General features: G+C 43.3%; 2 protein-coding genes across 7 annotated transcripts in view; both read right to left on the bottom strand.

Annotated features, from left to right (window-relative positions):
• LOC309632389 (uncharacterized protein) overlaps window positions 1–17,358 on the bottom strand; it is a 324,914-nt gene that overhangs the window by 123,596 nt on the left and 183,960 nt on the right. The gene's annotated exons all lie outside the window — the stretch shown is intronic.
• Window positions 1–17,358, bottom strand: part of ATXN7L1 (ataxin 7 like 1) — a 233,925-nt gene that overhangs the window by 93,170 nt on the left and 123,397 nt on the right. The window lies entirely within an intron of this gene.

Genomic DNA, 17,358 nt, shown 5'->3' with positions numbered 1-17,358 from the left:
CGCATTTTGTGGTAAAGCCCATGTGTTTCAGGTTGGCACAAACCAGGAGGGCCTCCAGCCCCGTAGCTCCCGCCCTGTGAATGCTGCAGAGGGAGGAGGTCAAAACTCTTTTTGTTTGGCCTGTTTGTAGATACTAGCTCCACCCACAAGCTGCAGCTCCATTATGCTGGGCTGTTTAGCTGGGCCATGGGGTTAGAGCTAACAGGCTTCATGTGTCCACTCTGCCACTGAGCTATTCTACTGGCTGCCAGTAGAGTAGCTCAGCATCCAGGCACACACAAAAACTCTTAGAACGAATAAATTTAGTAAAGTTGCAGGATCAATACACAAAAATCTGCTGTGTTTCTATATACTAATAATGAACTATCAGAGAAATTAAGAAAACAATTCCATTGACAATTGTATCAAAAATAATAAAATAGCTAGGGATGCATTTAACCAAGGAGGTGAAAGACCAATATATTGAAAACAACAAGACAAGTGAAAGAAATTGAAGAAGACACAAATAAATGGAAAGGTACTCCATGCTCATGGATTGGAAGAATTCATATCGTTAAAATGTCCATACCACCCAAAGCAATCTAAAGATTCAATGCAATCTGTATCAGAATTCAATGGCATTTTTCACAGAAATAGAACAGTCCTAAAATTTGTATAAAACCGTAAAAGAACCTGAATAGCCAAACTAATCCTGAGAAGGAAGAACAAATAGGAGAGGTATCATGCTCCATAATAAAAACATAAAAACAGATACATAGCTTGACTGAACAGAATAGAGAGCCTAGAAATAACAAAGGGGCCAAGAATATACAGTGGGGAAAGGATAGTCTCTTCAATAAATGGTGTTGGGACAACTAGACAGCAACATGCAAAAGAATGAAATGGGACCACTATCTTACACCATCCATAAAAATTAACATAAAATGGATTAAAGATTTGAATGTTATCCCTGAAGCCATAAAAGCCCTAGAAGAAAACATAGGCAGTAAGCTCCTTGACATAGGTCTCGGTGATGATTTCTTGAATCTGACACCAAAAGCAAAAGCAACAAAGGCAAAAATAAAAAAGTTGGACTACATCAAACTAAAAAGCTTGCACAAGCAAAGTAAATCATCAACAGAATAAAAAGGTAACTTGCTGAATGGGGAAAATATTTGCAAATCATATAAATATGATAATGGGTTAATATCCAAAATACATAAAGAACACATATAACTCAATAGCAGAAAAACAAATAACCTGATTAAAAGATGGACAGAGGATCTGAATAGACATTTTTCCAACGAAGACATACATATGGCCAACAGGTACATGAAAAGATTCTCTACCTAATTCATCACCAGTGCAATGCAAATCAAAACCACAATGAGATATCACCTTACACCTGGCTATTATCAAAAAGACAACAAATAACAAGTGCTGGTGAGGATGTGGAGAAAAGGGAACCTTTGTGAACTGCTGATGCAGCCACTATGGAAAACAGTATGGAGGTTCCTCAAAAGATTAAAAATAGAACTATCATGTGATCCAGCAATTCCACTTCTGGGTATTTATCTGAAGAAAACAAAAACACTAACTTGAAAGATATATGCACCCCCATGTTCACTGCAGCATTATTTACAATAGCCAAGATATGGAAACAACCCTAAGTGTCCATCAATGGAAAAATGGATAAGGAAATTGTGGTATGTATATATATATATACCATTATATATATATAAATAATGAGATATTGTTCAGCATAAAAAAGAATGAAATCTTGCCAGATGCAACAGCATGGATGGATCTTGAGGGCATTATGCTAAGTGAAATAAGTCGAAGACAAATACCATATGATCTCTCATATATATGGAATAAAATATAAACATGTATACACACACACACACACACACACACACACACCCCAAACTCATAGATGCAGAGAACAGATTGGTGGTTGCCAGAGGTGGGGGGTAGATAGATGGGTGAATTGTTTTTGTTTTGTTTTTTTCTAGTTTAAGTAAATAGAATTAAAAAGATTTAAAAAAAAGTTTGTCCCATTGGCACTTGACTTTGCTGCAAAGCCAGGAGGAACAGGAGAAGGGATACTTGCCAGAAAGCCTAGATTTTGGAAGTGAAAGTCATTGCTCAATGAGGGACTGGATCTTCCTTTGATGGGAACAGAATATTTGGGTTTAAAGCCTTCTCTTTCAAGAGAACCAAAAGATAGGGTGTATTAGTTCCCTAGGGCTGCTGGAACAAAGTACCACAAACCGGGTGTCTTAAAGCAACAGGAGTTTATTTTTTCATAGTTCAATAGGCCAGAGGTCTGAAAGCAAATTGTTGGCAGGGTTGGTTCCCTCTGGGAGAATCTGTTCCAGGTCTCTCTCTTAGTTTCTGGTGTCACCAACCATCCTTGCCAGTCCTTGGCTTGGGGCTGCCCCATTCCAGTCTCTGCCTCTGGGTTCATGTGGCCTTCTCTACCGTGTGCCTCTGTCCAAACCTTTCTCTCCTTTCTCTTGGGCTTACGGCCCACCTCATTCCGACACAGCCTCATCTTAACTCAACTGTGTCTGCACATGCTATTTCCAAATCAGGTCACATTCTTAGGTAGGGGGTGGGGAGGATTTAAGCATATTTTTTAGGGTGCACAGTTCAATCCACTACCCAGGACAAACAAGATTCAGAATACAGCGTTGAGGAGAAAAGAAAGAGAGAGTTTACTGTTTGGCCACTGATCAAACAAGAGAAATCCCCTCCGCCCTGAGAAAAGCTAGAAAATAAAAGTGGAAGCAAGCAGACCCTGACCGTCTCTGCACTCCCCACTCCGGAGGCATCTGTGGCAAATTACAAGACCACTGGGAGAATAAACCCTCATAATTAGTATGCAATGAAAGCTGCTCCATAAACCTTAAAAAGAAAATCCTTTTTTTTTTTTTTGAATTCTTCCTCACCTCGTCCTCAGATGGCACCGTCTCTGCCTTCCCACACTTGACAGGTTATGGGAGCGGAGCCCTCTTTGGAGGAAGCTGCTCTTAGAATGTGAAGCACATACCTGATTCTGATTAATCGGAACGGGGACATGGTGAGCCACTTTTTAATTTAATTTTTCCGTTTCTAATGAAGTAGCAGCACAGCAAGTTATTAGCTTGCACACATCCATCCTAACTCCCAACCATCTAGGAAATAATTCCAGGAGCACAAAGAAGGCTGTGAGAGTGAAGCTGGGAATGGTGCACACCTGGCACGTGTGGGAGGACTGAATCCACTGTTCATATTATTTTAGGATGCTTAACAAACCCCTGGTCCTCCAGGTAGCACAGAAAGTACCTCACTCGCCATTTAGTGGGACCAAACCAAGACTGAGCCAAGGGTCAAGGCGATGGCTGGTGGAGCTGGTGTGAGCAAAGCCCGGGCAGCAGCACGCCACCCTCACCTCTGCCCCCTTGGTGCCGGGCTTCATGCCTGCCATCTGACATGCACTCAACCAAACAGGAAATGAAGGTTCAGAGATGCAGTGGCCAACTCTGCAGATGCATTCTGGGCATTTCCAACCTGCCCGATTAACTGGATGGCAAAAAGGCATCCCAGTGCCCAGCTCCTAGCAGATGATCGCCCATGATGGCTGCATGCATGAACTCAGGAGCTTCCTACTCATCAGGAGCATATGCGAGGCCAGGAAGAATCTCACCTTGCATCTGCCATCGTGGCGGTCCTTCTGTGCTGTGGCATCCCAGGCCCCTGTCAAGTAAATCAGGAGCTCCTGCAGATTCGTACAATTGCTGTAGCGTCTACTTAGAATCAGTGACTGAGAGTGGGTAGACCACTATACCACAATGCCCCTCTTCTAATAAATTAACTATTAACATTTTAGAAACACTTGAAATCATCACAGCATGAGGTTCTTTTAAATAACACACAATGAATCTTATCCCCTAGTTACTATTCTCTAGGGAGAAACATTAAGACAAATTAAAAACTAGCAATCTGATCCTCTTCTCTGTCCCATTCAGCCACAATATGAAACAAGATTTTTTTTTTTTCTAGCTTGAGTATACTGATGGGTAATTTGACAGTAGCTGTTAACAATTAAAATGTGCATCTCTATGCTTCAGCAATTCCTGGAGAAACACTTGCATATGTACAAGAATGTTCCTGCAGCACTGCTGGTAACAGTAAGGGGAAAATTCTATAGAATGAAATTCACGAGGCACAAAGCCATACACAGACTTGAAAGACATCCAAGTTGAATGGTTTGGAGAATATCAAGTTGCAGAACTTATGTATGATACCATTTATGTTCAAACATATACAGCAATTAGTCATTTTCTATGGGTATATATATATATATATATGTGGATATAAATGCAAGAGAAAAGCGTGCACAGACACATCCCAGATGAAGAATAGTGTTTACCACTAGAAGAGGAGCTTGGCTTGGAGTAGTATTAAAGGGGACTTTAACTTGTATTAATGTATTACTTGCATAATGTAAGAATTACTTAAAAAAAAAAAACTCAAGAAAATAAAAAGAAGTATGATTGTACTACTTTGTTTCTCAAGGTGGTTGTTCTCTGTGAATTTATTATCTAAGATAAATTGATATATTTTCTGACATAAGATGTACATTAAAGTGTGCCCTTAGGTCTCAGGAAGAAATGCAGATGGTGACAAGAGACGCTAACTGTATTACAAATGTATGAAACCAACCTCATTGAAAAGGGCTGGGGAGAAGTGCTGACCTAAGTAGCTTTGGAAATGAGTCGGTAAGACTAAAGGAACATCACACTGTACTCTCACTGACAGAGCTGTTTCCCATTTGTACAGATAAGCAAGGGGAGGAGGCTGGAAGAATCCATATGGTAATAGATTAGAGTTGGAGACATCAGCATGAACTCATGTTCAGCTCCATATAGGTACAGGTGGTTACTTACAGAAATATGTATAGATATGTATATATACACAGGTTAGTATACACACATATATTTTCTTGCTCTGTCAGCTGAGAGGGCCTAGAAGTAACAATACTCAAGTAGCAATGGATATTGGTTTCAAATACCATTCTTCAATCAAAGGAACCAGGACTCCTTGGAGAAATGGCTGATTCTAGGAAGGGGCAAGATATACAAGAGAGCCTGGGGTATCTTGTAGTGCCAGAAAGTAAAGAATTGCTCAAAAAATAAAAAACCCTACAATAATGGATGGATATCAAAAGGACCCAGGAGCCAACTGAAAGAGCTCCCAATGGCCAAAGCTGGAACAATTTGAGTAGAAAAAATAAAGCAGTATTGGATTTGAATCCAAAATATAAAGACCCATGAGTCCATATTTATATAAAGAAATAAGTGAATAATAAATAAATGGGGGAGAAAGAGATTTCCTTTTCAGAAGAATTCCAAGGAATATATGTAGATACTCCATCCTTAATGAGGGAGAGCACACTTTCCATTCCTTAAGTGTGCACTTCCTTCCAAAGAGTATTGTATAGAAAAGTGAACAGTGGAGAAACTTGACAAACATACCTCAGCCAAGTGACCCAGGGCAACATCAATAGTGATAAACCATGCTGACAGTGTAATGTTGATGACGTGAGGGAAGGGCACCTCTGTGGTCTTCACCACTGAGACCCACAGCCCAAGTCTAATCATGAGAAAAAATACCAGACAAATTTCTACAGAGGGGCTTTCTAAAACTACCTAGCCAGTACTCCTCAAATCCGTCAAGGTCACCAAAAGCAAGGAAAGTACACAGCCAAGAGGAGTCTAAGGAGACTGAATGTAATGTGGTGTTCTGGATGGGATCCTGAAACAGAAAGACATTAGGGAAAACGAAGGAAACTGAGACAAACTATGGACTTTAGTTAATAATAGTGGATCAATATTGGTTCAATAATTGTAAAGTATACCATACTAATGTAAAATGTCAATAACAGGGGAAACTGGCTGCAGGGTATGTGGGAACTCTCTGTATTATCTTCTTAGTATTTCTGTAAGTCCAGAACTGTCCTAGAAAATAAAGTCTATTAGAAAAAACGTGTTCCTTTAATGTATACATTATTTCCTATTCTTTCTTTCTTTCTTTTTTTTTTGGCTGCGTTGGGTATCCGTTGCTGCGCGCGGGCTTTCTCTAGTTGTGGCGAGCGGGGGCTACTCTTCGTTGCGGTGTGCAGGCTTCTCATTGCGGTGGCTTCTCTTGTTGCGGAGCATGGGCTCTAGGCGCACAGGCTTCAGTAGTTGTGGCGTGTGGGCTCAGTAGCTGTGGCTCATGGGCTCTAGAGCACAGGCTCAGTAGTGGTGGCGCACGGGCTTAGCTGCTCCGCGGCATGTGGGATCTTCCCAGACCAGGGATCAAACCTGTGTCCCCTGCATTGGCAGGCAGATTCTTAACCACTGCACCACCAGGGAAGTCCCCCTTTCTTTCTTTAAAAAAAAAACAAAAAGCCAAAATCTAAGTATAGATTTCAAATTTACAAGGATAGATCAAGGGATTTTTAACTTGAGAGAGATTTTAGGACTAGGAGGCCAACCACCTGAGACTACAGCTGGAATGAATTTGTAGTTTGATTAAGTAGCTTGGGGCACTTGACCCCCAAGGTCTTTGCAGCACTCGGTGATGGCCGCTGAGGTCTTGGCAAACCATGTGTGCAGTTTCCCTAGAATGAGCATTTGCAAGTCAATGCGAGCCAACTAGAGCCGGTGTTGGGTGGGGATAGGGTCATTGCAGCCTCGTGTGTAACTCTTGTTTACCCTGTCTGCCCCCTGACTCATCCCACTAGCTGCTGGTTTATTTTTATTTTTTATTTTTTTGGCCATGCCTCATGGCATGTGGGTCTTTGTTCCCTGACCAGGGATTGAACCTGCGCCCCCTGCATTAGAAGCCTGGAGTCTTAACCACTGGACCTCCAGGGTAGTCCCTAGCTGCTGGTTTAGATGTGGGCAATAGGTGGTGAGAGCTAGAGCAGGGAAGGCCTGGGGAGACCCATCACTCTTCCGCTCAAAATCCTTTAATCTCCTGGAACTGTCTGCCACGTTTACTCCCCGCCAGTCACACTGGGCTCCTAGCTGTTCCTCAAACCTGCCAAGCATGCTCCTGCCTCAGCACCTTTGCACCTGCTGTTTCCTCTGCCTGGAATGCTTTTCCCCTGGAAAACCTCATGACTCGTCCCCACCACTTCTTTTGGGTCTCTGCTCAAATGTCACAGTATCAGAGAGACCTTCATGGCTAAAATAGCAACCCGTTCATCATCACTCTCTTTCCCCTCACTGGCTTAATTTTGCTTTCTCCGTACTAATATGTTGTCGATTTAGTTGTTTATTATCTGTCATTTCCAAATAGAAGGTGATTTTGATGAGAGCAGAGACTTTACCTTTTTTTGTTTACGGTTATATCACTCATGCCTAGAATAGAAACTAGTACTCAGCAGGCACTGAATAATATCTGTTGAATGAATACATGAATGAATGGGAGAGTTTTATAATAATATGGTGAAATCTGGTGAATAATATGTTGATAAATAATAATAATTACAGTCACATTGTATTTCTCAGCTCCTTCTCTTCTTTAAAGCTTAGAAAGTTAACCTTCTTCACAAACTCTTGTCTTGGTACAAAAGTATATGCATACATAAGTGGATTATTCATTCAACAAATATTTATTGAGTGGGTCCTATACATCAGAGCACAATGGTAGGCACCACGGGTACAAAGGTGAATAAGACCCAATTTCCAACTTCCAGGAGCTCCATCCATTCATCCATCCACCCACCCACCCAATCCTTGTGAGGCCCTGCTAAGGGTCAGACACTGCATGTCTAAGCAGTATTAGGTACATCACGTTGTCTTTCTCTCTGGATTGTTAACCCTCCTAATAGCAGAGAACTGAATAATTTAGTTGTAGCTCTGCCACTGACTAATTATTTGACCTTGAAAAATCATTTGACCCTGAAAAATCATAATTCTCTGAGTATTAGTTTCCTCATCTGTAAACAAGGGTTTGAGACCCCTTGACAGCCTGCCTCACAGCACTGCTGGGAATGTCAAATGAGATGATCCAAAAATAAATCTGCTTTCTACACCGTGAAGTACTAAACTCATGGAAGGGATTCTCAGCCAGTAAATGTTAAAAACAAAACTAAAACCCAAACAAACAAAACAAAACCTCAAACTGAACCCTTTGCTCAGACCATTTCTCAGGGGCCACAAATCACTCAAAAATTCTATGGTTAAACAAAATTCAGGATAGGCAGCCCAACTCCTGTTAAGGTAATCCTTTGCAGATTAAGTAGACCATCAATAATCTTTGGTTAACATCTGATTCAAGCACATACCAGCTCTTCCCACTCTCGTCCCCTCCAGCTGGTGGTCTGTTGTCTATTGTGTGCTGTTCTGAAGCTTTAGCAGCCCTCAGTCTCCTTTTATTTTTTTTTTTAAAAAACCTTGACTTGGCTGGCTCTGGAGTTTCTTATAAGATGGAGCTTGTTAGTAAATGAAAGTGTTTGCTGAATGTTGACATATAAACATCATTGACCAGTCCGGGCCCTCTTCAAAGGGAAGATATTGTAAGTCTTCCAAAGTCTAATCAAAGTGAATAAGCAGAGAGATTGGGGGTGGGGGGGGTGGTAGGAAGGAGGGGAGAGAATATGAGACAAAGCACGGAGGCGACGGAGCAAGCAGAGAGAGGATACCTAGGAGAACAGCCTGCCTAGAGCTATGACTGCATTTCTCCATAAGCTCTGGAATTTCCTACTGTCATATTTGTGCTCTCTCTTCCTGATGGGGTACATGACATTGTCAGCATTAACTGAAAAGGTGGAAGCTTTCAGACAGAGCTGGCAAATTTATTCTATGGAAACAAAGACTCACCCTTCCTCTGTGTTCTCACCTATAAAGGCTAAAACAGTTTCAAATTGAATACCTAGAAGAAATTCTTTTTCCCTCAGCCTCCTTCCTCCTAGATCCGCACGTCCTGGGCTACAGTTACAACATCTATAATAGTAACGATGGTATCCGCTGGCTCCCCTTCATAGAGCGCTTGCTCTGAGCCAGGCACGGTGCTAAGCACCGTAACAGGCACTGCCAACTGCCAGCGGCCCGGGAGGCTTCTCTGCACTGAGACTCAGTCCCTCTTTTGGGACTTTCCCCCGTTTATTTCAGGGTCCGGAACCATCTGCCAGTTATGTGCCGATGGAAGCTCAGCCCTGTCAACGTGCTGTCTCTCCTTGTATCCTCTTCTTTTTTCTTATGGAAAAAATTGAAACATACAAAAAGAGAACAGTACTACAAACGCCCATGTGCCCACTACCCAGTTTCGACAATTAATATTTTGCCAATTCTATTTCATCTATTCCCAACTCCCAACTGTTCCTTTTAGGGAGTATTATAAAGCAAACACCAGACATTGCACCATTTCATCACCAGCCCTTGACATTTCTCATCTTTTCTTTCCCCCTTTGTTTCATGATGTAGTGACTCTGAGAGCCCAGTGGGATTTCCTGCTGGGGATGGAGGTGGCGTGGTATACACAGGGATAGAGTTTGCATTGCTCCTGTATTTGTGGGGTTTTGTTGTTGTTGTTTTTTGTTTTCAGCTGCACTATGCGGCTTGTGGGATTTTAGTTCCCTGACCAGGGATTGAGTCCAGGGCCTCGGCGGTGAGAGTGTGGAGTCCTAACCACTGGACCGCCAGGGAATTCCCCGCATTGCTCCTATATTAATTAACCAAACCTAAGCCAACGATCTACTCATTTGTTCCCTTTTTATATTGTCTTATGGTAAGAATGGTTCAAGTTGCCCTATTATTAATTATTGAAGCAAGGGACAGAAACAAGATTTACATTTAAGACTGGGGCTGAAGACAGATGATAAAACTAACAGGGTGGTCTTGGGTTCCGAGGAGGATGTGTGGTCGAAAGGGACCCTAGAGTCCCGGTCAGGGAACCCCAACTACTGGAGAAATGGGTCCCGGCATCCCTCTCTCTTCCGTGGCGCTTACAGGACGGTTTGATGAGGCTTCAGCCGCGGGTGGTTACCGTGCTCTGGACGCTGGTGCCGAATCCAGGAACTGGGAGTGGATGAAAGAGGAGAGCTAAAAGCGCGGGTCAGTGGTGCGCACACACTGCTAATTACTTATTCACGGGACTGCTCACCACGTGGGCTCAATGCCCTTCCAGCACGATCATGAACAGGTCTGCCATTAAAATCCCACTGGATTCCAGAGGTTAAAACTCTCTGTGGGCTTTCCTGGCCTTCCTTTGCCGCAGGCGAGGTTGCTGGCTCAGAACTCACAAATAGGAGCAGTCTTGTTCCTGGCTAGGTCTTTGGTCTCTGAGGACAGGACACTTGCAGCTCTGTGGAACCCCTTAGGCTCTGACGGAAGGCTTGGCATGTCTGTGGCCCACGGTTGCCTCTTCTAGCTCTGGTCGCTTCCAAGGATTGGTGCAAAGTCTCTCCTCCATCTGCCGCTGGGCTGGATGGTCTGGAACCATAAACCAGGCTTGTGCATTCATGATTTCTAGTTACCTTAAGCGGTGGTTCTGGGGAGCTGGAAAACGTATCCATGGCCAGCCCTTCCCCAGGCTCATAAGATCAGGATCTCTGGGAGTGGGGGCTGTTGCTGCTTAGGTGATTCTTACGTGCATCCAGGTGGAGACCTACTGCTAAAGCGAGAGCACGTCGTGTACAACGAATCTTGCTTTCTTCCCCGTCTTTCTTTGTTAGGGTCATTTTTTTTCCTCAAAGCTTTTGAGATAGAAGAGACATGTGCTTTTTAGGTTTGAATATTCAGGTCATGTTGGCTTCATAAAACGAATCGAGGGAAATTTTCATCTCATTCTAGGGGCTGAAATAGTTTGAATAAGAAAGGCTATACCTGTTTTTTGAAGACTACATAGTATTCAGTTACAAGACCATGAAGGCTTTTAAAAAGCGTATCTTTTTATTAAACTCTATCTAAAGTGTTCTATGGTTATTGGTCTGTTCACGTGTTCTACCTCTTTGGGGGCGATTTTGATAATTTATATTTTGCTAGGAAATTCTCCATTTCCTCTAGTTTTTCAAATTTATTGCCATAGATTTTCACATACAATGCTTTTATAATCCTTTTACTCCTTTCCCAACTGGTAATTATTGAATACATTTTCTTTCTCATTCCAACGTGGCAGACCATGAGCTTTTCCAATTTCCTCCATTATAATAATAGCTAATGCCTGTCAATCACTGACCCTGTGCTAGACACACAGTTCTGCTTTACTTGTACTCATTCATTTAACCTTCATGACAACTCAGTGAAATAGGGACTCTTATGACCCTCACGTTACAGGTGAACCCCTCACCTTTGGGTGTATAGAGAAGTTAGGCAACTTGCCACTAGGTCACATAGCAGCATGCAACTTTCTCTGCTGCCTACCCACGTGTGTGTGTGTGTGTGTGTGTGTGTGTGTGTGAGTTTAGACACAGCCTACCATTTAAGTATATTATTCTTGAGTTAAGAATTACAGAGGAGGGGGAAGGAATAACAACCATGTGGGAGCTGTGGGTTCCTGCTCAAAGCTCTTAACTAGGGCATATGGTCTTTTAAGAGTTCTGTGGCTGGAAGGTGACAAGATTCCACTGGCAGAGTGGCCCAGAGGCTCCGGGCTGTGAGCCCCAATGATTAGATGTGTGTGTTCTGTGCTATGTGACCCTTTTGGTGACTTGGTCCAAGGTCACTCAACTGCCCTGAATACTCGCTCAGACGATGAGACAAGCTTGCATCAACACTGCAAGGTAGACAAGAGGAGGTATGAAGAAAATAACTGCAACTACTTGAACGAGGGGAGTGGTCATGACATTCTACTCAGAGCAGCGACACATTGTGCAACTTCTGTATGAAAAGATCTATTTAAAAGATCTTCCAGGACTGGCTCTCTATTCCTTCCAGAATAAAATCTGAACTGTTTAGTGTGGGCTTCAAGGACTTCCACCACCTGGCATCAGCTGACATTCGAAGCCCATCGGCTAGCGCTCCCTGCAGGCACCCCTACAGCATGAGTCAGACTCAACTGCTGGCTGCGGATGTTCTTGTGTGTCTGTCTCTGTGCCTTTGTCCGTTCTGTTCCCACCACCACGTATGGATTCTCTTTGTCTCTGGAGGATCCAAATTTGATGAATACTTCAAGTTCTAGCATGTCATAATACTGTTTTCAATTCTCTCCTCCTATAAGTAAATTGTATCAGCACTGACATACAGCTTACCATGAGTGCCAGCACTTTATATTTGTTAACTCATTTAACCTTCGAAACAACCCTATGAATTATGTACTACTCTTGTCCCTATTTTAGAACTGGGGAAACTGAGGCTCAGTAAATTGTCCAAGTCCACACAGCTAGTAGCAGAGCTGGGATTTGAACCCAGGCCACGTGGCTCCGTGCTCTTAACCCCTCTGCGTAGTACCTGTGCCTCTCAGCAAGCACTAGTTATGGTGACCTTGGCACTTGCCTTACCTCCCCTACAGAACAGCGAGCTCCCCCAGGAAAGGCTATGGGTGTGGGCCTGCTGTCCCTTTAGAGGTGCCCTGATTATTTGCTGATGGATGGAGTTAAGCCAGGGCTGTTGGTGGCATTGCCACCTTTATCAGGAACCTTTCAGAGAAAAGTGCAGGTCTAGGTGGATGGGTTGGGGAGGGCAAGGGGGAAGAATCTGGAACCAAGGTCCTTGCTGTTGAGATACTTAAAAGTGTGGGTAGGGAGGCCAACCTTTGATAAACGACACAGTGGAAAATCACTGCTGAAGAGTAAGCAAATGCAAATCCATAGAGTACAAACTGAGGCAGGCAAGGGAGATGCTGGCAGAGGTGGGGAGGCCTGCAGGTTCTTGGGAACCTGGGGCCATACCTAAGGCCCTGCTACACAAAGTGTGGTCCCCAGACCAGCAACAACGGAGGGGAGCCTGTTTGGAAACGCAGAATCTCAAAGCTCCACCCAGACCTTGGAAGCAGAGTCTGCATTTTAGCAAGACCCTCAGGGGAGTCATATGCATGTTAAAGTCTGAGAGGCACTCCCAGAAGGCCAGACACTCAGGCCCACCCCCAGAGGCTGTAACTTAATTGGTTTGGGGTGGGGTCAGGGCATTCATATTTTTAAAAACCTTTTCAGGTAATTTTACTGCAAGTATTCTGGGTCAGGACCTCAGCTTAGGCTTTCCCTGGAGACCTGTGGAATGGAAAGACAGAGGAGGGCAAGGGACGGAGAATTCCAGCTCTGCCACTAACGAGCTATGTGACCTTGGGCACGCCACTCAATGTCAAATGAAGAAAGTGGTTTAGATCAGTGGCTCCCGAAACTCAGAATCAGAAAATACACATTCTTGGATCAAGTGAATTTTAATTTGTGCGCCTGGGCCTGAAGATTCGGCATTTTAAACAAATTTCCTAGGGGCTCCTCGTGCAGCTGCGGGTCACCAGTTTTGGGGGGTCAGTGGACCAGATGACCTCTAGGTCTCTTGCTTTAACATTCTATGCCCTTGGAGGAGGAGCATTTTGCTCCAGGTTCTGAAAGCAGTGGTAAGTACATGTCAGTACAGGGCAGCTGAAACACTTTTTGTCTGCACACTGTAACTCATGGTAAGAAATGTAAGTGCTTTTCATGGAGATCCTATACATACATACATACATACATACATACATATATATATATATATATATATATATATATATATATATATATATATATAATTTCCAAAACAGAAATTTCATAGAACATTGCTTTCCCTTACTATGTGACCTACTCTATGTTCTCTTTTCTCCTCTATTTTATTTTTGAACGCATTGCTCTACTGATTTCATGATCTACTACTGGGTCTACTATCTGTGAGTGAAGGATGATGACTTTGCCAGGGCCAGAAAGCCAGAACCTGTAAGCATCGTCTGGTAGGGGACATCCAGCTCCATGACGACCAGTCTAGCCCATGAAGGACCCAAGGGGCAGCGGATCACAAAGCGTGACACTACAAGAAAAGGGCATTGGTTGGGGAAGTCACAAGTGAGAAAAGGGGTTAGTGGAAGGCCAGAGGAGTTGAGCAATAACCACAGAGGCAATGTGCATCACTTTAGCTTCTAGACCAGAGAGGATCACAGGACAAACTTACAGCAGTGGTTCTCAACGCTGGAAATACATCAGAATTACCTGGAGCGCTCTTGCAAAATAGGGGTACCCAGGCCCTACTCCCAGAGACATCAAACCTCCAAGCCAAAGTTCTGCCAAGTGATTAGACTCTGCCTCTGAGATGGAAAACAACTGATTTATGAGTTAAAGAGACAGGGTCACTCCAACAAGGGCTTAATTTCCAAAATATATAAACAGCTCATGTAATTCAATAACAAAAAACAAACAACCCAATTAAAAAATGGGCAGAAGGCCTAAATGGACATTTCTCCAAAGAAGACATACAGATGGCCAATAGGCACATGAAAATATGCTTATCATTGCTCATTGTTAGAGAAATGCAAATCAAAAGTACAATGAGGTACCACCTCACACCAGTCAGAATGGCCATTGTTAAAAAGTCTACAAATAACAAATGCTGGAGAGGGTATGGAGAAAAGGGAACCCTCCTACACTGTTGGTGGGAACGTAAATTGGTGTAACCACTATGGAAAACAGTATGGAGGTTCCTCAAAAAACTAAAAATAGAGTTGACAAATGATCCAGCAATCCCACTCCTGGGCATATATCCAGACAAAACTATACTTCAAAAAGATACATGTACCCCTATGTTCATAGCAGCACTAGTCACAATAGCCAAGACATGGAAGCAACCTAAATGTCCATCGACAGATAAATGGATAAAGAAGATGTGGTACATATATACAATGGAATATTACTCAGCCACAAAAAAGAATGAAATAATGCCATTGGCTGCAACATGGATGGACCTAGAGATTATCATACTAAGCGAAGTAAGTAAGAAAGAGAAAGGCAAATACCATATGACATCACTTATACGTGGAATTTAAAATATGACATAAATGAACTTATCCATGAAACAGAAACAGACTTACAGACATAGAGAACAGACTTGTGGTTGCCAAGGGGGAGGGAGGGTGGGAGAGGGATGGATTGGGAGTTTGGGATTAGCAGATGTAAATTATTATATAGAGAATTGATTACCAACAAGGTCCTACTGTATAGTACAGGGAACTCTATTCAGTATCCTGTGATAAACCATGATGGAAAAGAAAAAAAAAAGGAGGCAGGGTCACTTAATACAAAACTGTGGGTCTTTTAATTTCTTAATTAAGAGGTTTCCTACCTGTGAAATGGGGATACCAACACCTGCTTTAGCAGTTCGTCGTGAGGATTAAACAAGATAAAGTGAGCTTCACTGTGAATCCAGCTCCCTCAGTGGACTAATGAGAACACTAAGCTCCAGAGAGGCAGGTCCAAGTTCACAGCTGGGCAGTGGCAGAGCAGAGATGACGCTCGGCTCCAAACGCTAATTCTACCATGAAGCTATCTCTGGATACAGGAAAAGAGCCCAGAGAAAACTCAAATGGCTCCGAATAGCCCCTTTGCCTCCTTCCCACACGGAACTTCAGCCCGAGCACGGGGCCAGTGGAGAGCCCCTCACACAAAACGAAGCCTTAGTTTTCTTTACCCAGGACCAGGTCATACCCCTCCCTGCAACATGGTCCAGGCTGGGCTTTCAACGTGGTGCTGATGGTGTTTGATTTGGACGCATTTGAGCTCAGTGTTGTTTTCTGATCACAGTATTAGGAATGCAAGATATGCCTCGTGGTGAAAATGGAGTCAGAGGATGATTTTCCGCCCCCGGTGTGGAAGGTGAGTGGGAATGGGAGGTGTGGGGTAATGGATCAGCCAACTGGAAGGCAGTTTCCATAATTCGGACATGAGAGGTTGAGGGATTGTGAATGTTAGGGATTCAACTGTGTCCCTCTAAACAATGTTGAAGTCCTCACCCCCAGTACTTGTGAATGTGACCTTATTTGGAAATAGGTTCTTTGCAGATGACCAAATTAAGAGGAGGTCCTTAGGGTGGGACCTAATCTAATAGAACTGTCCTTGTAGAAGGGAAATTTGGACACAGAGACAGACAGATACACACAGGGAGAACACCATGGTGAGATGAAGGGAGAGATTGGGGTGATGCATCTACATGCCAAGGAAGGTCAAAGATTGTCTGCAAACCAAAAGCTGGGCAGAGGCTTGGAACAGACTCTTGCTCGCAGCCCTCAGAAGGAACCAAGCCTGCCGACACCTTATCTCAGACGTCCGGCTTCCAGAACTGTGAGACAATCAATTCCTTTTGTGGTACTTTGTTACAGCTGCCCTAAGAAATGAATACGGTGAGTGTCGAGATCCTTGTTCAAAGAACACATTGTCATGTACGGAGGCAAGGAGACCCAAATGTCTCCACTGGAGAACCAGAGCTTCAGAAGAGGAAGCATGCGCTGTCCCATGAGTGGCTTTGTCTGGTGCAGGAACCTAGCCTTGAAAAATATCCTGTGTTTTAAGTTCAAGATTACTAGTCTCTTCATTGGTGTTCTCAAATATGCCTGGATATGAGCAAAATCCAGTTCTCTCACAGACCTTCTCATCAGTACAGTAGGCAATAACTCTTACATTGTACATAATATATGCCAGGCACTTTTGTAAGTGCCTTATGTAAACAAACTCATTTAATTTTCACAACAACCCTATCATGTAGGTACTATGATTATGCCCATTTTACAGATGAAGAAACCGAGACACAGAGAGGTAAAGTAACTTCCCCAAGGCTGCACAACTAGAAATGTTGGAGCTGGGATGTAGACCCAGACAATCTGGCTCCAGAATCTATGCCCTTAAACACCACAAAAAATGGTTACCACTTGCTGAGGGTTCATCCTGATGCTATTCTAAATACTTACATTGCTAACCTATTTCACATTCACAACCATTCATGTAAACTTTCAGACTGTTAATTTTTTCCATATTCATACTTCTAGGAATGCTACTTCCATGCTGAATGAAAAAAAATACCCCACTTCCCATACACATACATACAATCTGGTCCCTCCAACAAAACAGGTCCCTGGCTGGTGATCCTATAGCTACCCCTAGTGGATATCTCCCAGTGTCCACTGCTTTCCTCCCCCTCTCGACACACCCATGCCCATCCCAGCATCCAGCCCTGATCCTCCAGCTAAAATGATGAAGCAAACGCTTCTTTGGAGAGAGCCAGTCTCCTAAGGCCAAGCTCACTGCTTTCCAAACTAGGATTTGTTGGGGTTTTTCCTTTCCTGGTTGGAGATGTATGGGACTCAGCCTCCCAGCCACTGTACGTGATTTATATTTTGGTACAAAATAGTAACTCCTGCTTTTACTGAGGGAGTCCGAGAGGGGAA

Source organism: Balaenoptera borealis (assembly GCF_965194805.1).
Source record: "Balaenoptera borealis genome assembly, chromosome: 7".
Lineage (NCBI taxonomy): Eukaryota > Metazoa > Chordata > Mammalia > Artiodactyla > Balaenopteridae > Balaenoptera > Balaenoptera borealis.
Note: the sequence above shows the minus strand (reverse complement) of the source record. Positions and strands in the feature narration are given on the sequence as shown.